Raw genomic sequence first — 6958 nt, 5'->3', positions numbered from 1 at the left:
GAACCGGAGGAGGCAAATGTACAGATGGTAAGAGAATTTTATGCCAACTGCCTGAAACATGAGGAGGGGGTTGTCACAGTACGAATACCCAGGTAAATGCGTCCCTCAAGGCCATCCGTCGAGTGTATCGCCTACCACTATTCACAGGGGAGATGGATGCTTATATTGCTTATCACCGCCCGAGGGTCAATTGGACACCAATTCTTGATGTCATAAGTGTGCCTGACAGGGAGTTTATATGGATAAAGCATCTAATAACATTGAACTCCCAGTCTCTTAATTGGGAGGCAAAGTGCTGGCTCACTATTATCAACAGCCGCTTGCTACCCTTCAGCAATACGACTAATGTTAATGGGCCATGGGCAGCGGCTATATACAGTCTCATGACCCACCAGGATTTTGATGTCGCCCAGCTCCTCCATGATGAGATGTTTATTAGCTCCCCTGAGATACTCAAAGGTTTTACTTCCCTTCTCTGGTCACCAAGTTGTGCCGTGCTGCTAGAGTCCTTGAAAACCTTAAAGTTGATGGGAAATTGCCATAGAAAGCCCTGTTCCGGGCAAGCAAAATCGGAATTGGAAGATAGCCAGTGGTAATGGTTGAGGATGATGATGAATCTAATGATGATGTTGAGGAAGCTGCTGCCCCACCACCTACGAGAGTTGATGAGGCGGGCCTATCACAGCCACGCTGTAGTACACGCATGACAGCCCTGGAACAAGCTAGTCTCCGCATTTCTGTCATGGACCTAGGCACCAGAGTTGACACTCTGAACACTCAACAGGCAAAGTCGGAGAAAACAATTATGGTATGGCTTCGAGCGCTAGAACGAGCATGTCACCTCGATCCTGGCACCGTCTCTGATCAGGATTGATTTTCAGGGAAGTCCCCTTACCTTACTCTGCTTTATATTTGTTGACATGGGGACATGTCAAACTTTTAAGTGTGGGGTGGGGGATGGTTGTTGATGTAAATAGACTGTGTAACTTTGTATGATGTTGCTTTCTTTTTGATTGATTGGTATTGTAGGGTCATGTAGTTAACTTCGACTTGGCCCAAAGACAGACACCTTTCGACAGGTCTCTTGAGGGACATTAGTCAAACAAAAAAAATTGTAAGGACTCTTCCTGATGACGGATATTTGAGACAGTTTCTTGAGGGAAATTAATCTAGAGAAAATACCAAAAAGATTTTTTTTATTTTATTTTTAGGTAGTGTAGTAACCCCCCCCCCCCCCTTGATTTTTCTTTGGGCCACGATTCTTTTCCAAGAGTTTAGCTTGAACCGGGTGTAGGTAGTTTTTATTTATGTTGTTTTTAGTTTTAGTTAGTATTGATGGTCTACGAGCCGAAATAGAAAGAGAAACCCTTGGCGTTAATACACCTGAACACAATCGACACTAGAGTGTAACACCTAGTCTCAGTGGTTGATTCTTGCTAAAGTGCCTTAAATTTGTATGTTTGTAACTGACTTGAACACTCAAAAGAGAATGTCTTGATAAACCAATCTGGAGTGAGTCATATGCCATGTGTGAGAGCTATACTGTATTCTATGCTTTACATTCGATGCCTAGAACTTGCCCTGTGTGTTTGCAAAGCGAAATAGTAGCTTCATTCAGTCTTAGAAGTGATATAGGCATTTCTTTATTAAGCCAGATATATAAAGTAAACCCACTTAAATGTAATACATCGTAGTCAACACCATTGAGCCTATAAGCCTATTCCTTTGGCAACCACATTGCGAACCTTACCTAATTATTTGAATAGCCTTCTGTTTGAACCCCTTTTACCTCCCATGAGCACTTGAATGGCCTTAACATATGCAAAAGTTAAACTGTGGGGTGATGGTTTGGTTTTTAAGTGGAGCCAATGAAATAGAGGAAAGGTGCAGTTTTGAAGAGTAAAAGAAGAAGCGCCACGAAAAAAAATGTGAATAAATATAGTAGTTGATAAGTGGTAGCTTGATACAAATGCACCTAAAGGAATGGGATGTTATAAATAAAATGTGGTGGAACGTCTGGTTGACATAAGTATGATTTGGAATGTTAATGTGATTGTATTAAAAGTTCTTAGGGAGGTTAGTCACTATATCCAAATATATCTTACCCATCCCTTAGCCTACATTACAACCAAGTGAAGTCCTAATTGATCTTAGACTGAATAAGCTCGATTAGTAGAGTCGTACACTACGGGCAAGCCTATAGTGCATCTTTGTGGCATGTGAATGTTTTTTTTGGAGAGTGAGCGAATTTTGTCCATATGAGTTCCTAATTGTTCTTAATAATATTAATTGTGAAACTACTCTCTTGTGTGATGTGAGGGCATGTGATTCACGAAGGAAAGGTAAGTCTTGACTTCTGTATAAAGTAGTTTGAGTAAGTGCGAATATTGCATGGTACGAGAGATTCGACTTCTGAGGCAAAGGTTGTTCACTACTAGGTGCAACTTTGGTGAATGGTTCAGGGTGTGATTCGTTAAGGGAAAAGCTTAGGGAAGGAACTTTGATAGAGTTTGATGGATTGCTCGAGGACTAGCAATGATTTAAGTGTGGGGTGTTGATATTAGGCTATATAGACGATATTTACACCTTAATTATACCATGCTTTATTGTTGTTTTATAGGCGAAATGATAACAAAATGCTCTAATTGGTGTTCCTTTGCTTCACAGGGACTAATCCAAGTTAGGAAGAACTATGGAGTGTTTTGGAGTCAATAATGTGAAGAAAACGTCCAATCAAGAAGCACCCGAGCGGAAAGAAGCAAAAAGTGGACTGGGGTGGAATCCACCGCGACCGTGGTGGACCACGGTTGGACCGCGGCAGGCAACTAATGCAAGGCAGAATGTTTGTCCCTCACCGGGGTCGCGCCACGGTCGAGCTGCGGCCGCGGTGAACTGTGCAATTGCCCAAACTTTTGGGACCAAAGTGTAACTCGGGGAAAACTTGTTCCAAACCCTTATAAACTCAAGAAGCTCACCCAAGAGAGGATTAAGCTAATTTTTAGACTACTTTGGAGGCAAGAACAAGTGTGAGAAGATCAACCAAACATTAGAGTTTTTCTATCTCCTTTTATTTCTTGCAATTACACATTATGAACATTTTTGTAGTTTTATCTTGCTTTGTTATGAGTAGCTAAACATTTGATTTAGGGTTGATGGAACCAATTGTTGGATGAAGTTTTGACTCAACTTTGTTATAATCGAGCCGAAGTTATTATATGATTGTTCAACTACGTTTTGTATGGTGATTAATTGAATGGGCCCTTGATTAATCATCTCTAATTGCCTTGTGTTGCTTGAGAGAGAATACTAGGTTAGATTGCTGTTGAACAACACCACTTTTGGGTAATTGAAGAGATTCATTACTTGAACTTAAAAGTGAGGTTAGAGATAACGAAATTTTGGTGGGATAATTTCGAGTTGTTTGTGCACATTATCAGCTAGAGTAGTTCGAGAGAATGCTCTAGTAAATTATCGTAGTTGATCGAGAGATAATTACGATAACCCATAGCTCATAATCCTCATAGAAATATTACGGCGAGATTATAGCAAAAGAGTTAAAGCTTAAACTAGCAATTGGGGAAATCAATACCCTAGACCTTTTTACCATTGAATTATCTTTGATTTAGCATCTTGTTATTTTTAATATCATTTGAAGTAGTTATACAAAAACCCAATCTTTGTTGATAAAAATCTTGAATCTGGAAATTGTTTGAGTTAATAATAACATTGCCAAGAGTTGTAATAGATAGGTTAGTTCCCTGAGGATTTGACTCCGGACTTAAAACCGGATTATATTTGCAATGATCACTTTGTCTTTTAGAAGGCATAGTTGGGTGTGATCAATGACTATTCAGGGTATAACCAAATCCCAATCGCACCAGAAGATCAAGATAAGACAACTTTCACATGTCCTCATGGAACATATTCATATAGGAGAATGCCATTTGGTTTGTGCAACGCTCCTGCCACATTTCAGCGTTGCATGTCAGCAATTTTTTCTGACATGACTAAAAAATTTCTTGAAATTTTCATGGATAATTTTACACTCTTCGGCAAGGGTTTTGAGGATTGTCTTCACCACTTAACCTTAGTTCTTAAGAAATGTGAAGAGACAAACTTAATTCTTAATTGGGAAAATGTCATTTTATGGTTACTGAGGGAATTGTTTTAGAACATAAAATCACTGCTAAAGGGATAGAAGTTGATAAGGCTAAAATTAATCTTATAGCAGGATTACCCCCTCCCACAACTGTTAAAGGCATTAGAAGCTTTCTAGGTCATGCAGGTTTTTACAGACGGTTCATAAAAGATTTTTCAAAGATTTCAAAACCAATGACTAACCTTTTAATGAAAGATGTTAAGTTTGAATTTTCAGGTGAATGGATGAAAGCCTTTGACACCCTTAAAGAAAAATTATCAACTGCCCCTATAGTTGTGTCTCCTAATTGGAACCAACCTTTTGAGGTCATGTATGATGCAAGTGATACAACAGTTGGAGCTATTTTAGGCCAGAGAAAAGATAAGATTTTTTGTCCAATTTACTATGCCAGTAGGACAATGAATGAGGCTCAACTAAATTATGTCACGACTGAAAAAGAACTACTGGAAGTGGTATTTGTATTTTATAAGTTTCGTTCCTATCTGATAGGAACCAAGGTCACTGTTTTTACTGATCATGCGGCTCTAAAATACCTCTTAGAAAAAAAAGATGCGCAACCTAGATTGTTAAGATGGATTTTACTTCTCCAAAAATTTGAGCTCGAAATAAAAGATAAAAAGGAAACAGAGAATCAGGTAGCTGACCATTTGTCTAGATTAGAGAACCCTCGCTTGAGTTATGTGATATAAAAGAAGAGTTGTCAGATGAACATATTTTTTCTATCAACTCATTTGTGACTCAACCACCCTGGTTTGCAGATATTTCAAATTACTTGGTTGGAAAATGGACACCCCAAAATCTCACTTACCAACAGAGGAAAAGTTGATATCTGATGCTAAATATTATTTGTGGAATAACCCTTACTTGTTTAAAATTTGTGCAGATAATATTATTAGATGTGTACCAGAAGAAGAAATGACCAAAATTTTGTATCATTGCCACGATGGAGTAGTTGGAGGACATTATGCAGCAAATCGAACTGCCTTTAAAGTTCTAGAGGTTGGATTTTTCTGGCCAACACTTTTTAAGGACTCTCATGCCTACGTTGCACAGTGTGATAGGTGTCAAAGAACAGGTAATATCACTAAGAGAGATGAGATGTCATTGCAATCAATACAGGTATGTGAAGCATTTGATGTTTGGGGAATAGATTTTATGGGTCCTTTTCCTTCATCTCATTCTTTTGAATACATCCTTGTGGATATGGATTATGTTTCAAGATGGGTTGAAGCCAACCCAACAAGGAAAAATGATGCTTAAACTGTATGCAATTTTCTCAAGAAAAATATTTTTACCAGGTTTGGTACACCACGAGTCATCATTAGTGACCAAGGGTCTCATTTCATGAATAGACAAGTTTTAACATTATTGTCAAAATATGGTGTGACTCACAAAACAGGAACATCATACCATGCTCAAACACAAGGGCAAGTTGAGGTTTCTAACCGTGAATTAAAAAGAATACTTGAAAAAACGGTTGGAATCTCTAGAAAAGACTGGGCTTCAAAATTAGATGACACATTGTGGGCATATTGAACAACATTTAAAATACCAATTGGTACGTCTCCATATCGATTAGTCTTTGGAAAAGATTGTCATCTTCCAGTTGAATTAGAACACAAAGCTTTTTGGGCGTTGAAAACATTAAACTTTGAATTAACCTCTGCTGGTAAAAATAGATTTTCTCAAGTGAATGAATTGGAAGAACTCAGATTAGAAGCCTATGAAAATGCAAAAAATTTTAAAGAAAAAACAACAAAATGGCACGAAAATTTAATCTGACAGAAAACTTTTAAAATTGGAGATCATGTACTTCTATACAACAGTAGACTCATGCTATTTCCAGGAAAATTAAAATCCAGGTGGACGGGTCCTTACAATGTTACAGATGTTACTCCATACGAAGCAATTGAAATTCAACAAACTAATGGAGGAGACAAATTTAAGGTAAATGGTCATAGGATAAAATTATATTTTGGAAGGCATTTTGAGCAACAACCATCTATCACTTTGATAGATTGATGAAGTCTACAATTAATAAGTCGAGCTGGCGACGTTAAACTCAGAACTATGGTTCCTTACCCGTAGACATTGAGGGTGAAGCAATGGAGCCTCATAAGTCCAACATAGATTTAAATAGTTAAATGCTTAATCAATTGATCTGGTTAATATCCAGGTTATTGTATAACCAAAACATCTCATGAAGGCCTCTACAAAAACAGAGTCGCCTATACAGGAGTAACTCCATGGTGATCGGTATGCCTAAGAAACTGGTTGGTTAACCATTTAATAATGTAATTCATATGGTGGCACATGTAATTTTCTAGTTTATATGCAAACTAGACTTGTTATTTATATGCAAAAGGTGTGTGGTTGCAGTTTCTTTCAAGCTTTTTTCTGCAGTTGTATATTTGAAAGCCAAAATGATTTTTGCCTATCTATCTATCTATCTATTTATCTATATCTATATCTCTCTCTCTCTCTCTCTCTCTCTATATAGTAATATATATTTATTTATTTTCAAAATTCTTTTCCTCGAGGACGAGCAAAAATTCAAGTGTGGGGGTATTTGATGGATATAAATTATTCTTATATTTTAATAAAAAATATAATATTTTAGATATAAAACATGACCAATTTATATCCTATTCTTGCACTCTTCTAACAATTATTGCAGAAAAAAGAATACATGGAAAAAGAGAAAAAGAAATAACCTACAATTCAAGGAAGAAGGATACATCCGAGACAATTTCATCTAAGACTACACAAAGTCAAGAGATATAAAAGTTATGGCAAATT

Source organism: Nicotiana tabacum, chromosome 12 (assembly GCF_000715075.1).
Source record: "Nicotiana tabacum cultivar K326 chromosome 12, ASM71507v2, whole genome shotgun sequence".
In the NCBI taxonomy this organism is placed as follows: Eukaryota; Viridiplantae; Streptophyta; class Magnoliopsida; order Solanales; family Solanaceae; genus Nicotiana; species Nicotiana tabacum.
The sequence above is the reverse complement of the archived record's forward strand: the minus strand, read 5'-3'. Positions refer to the sequence as shown.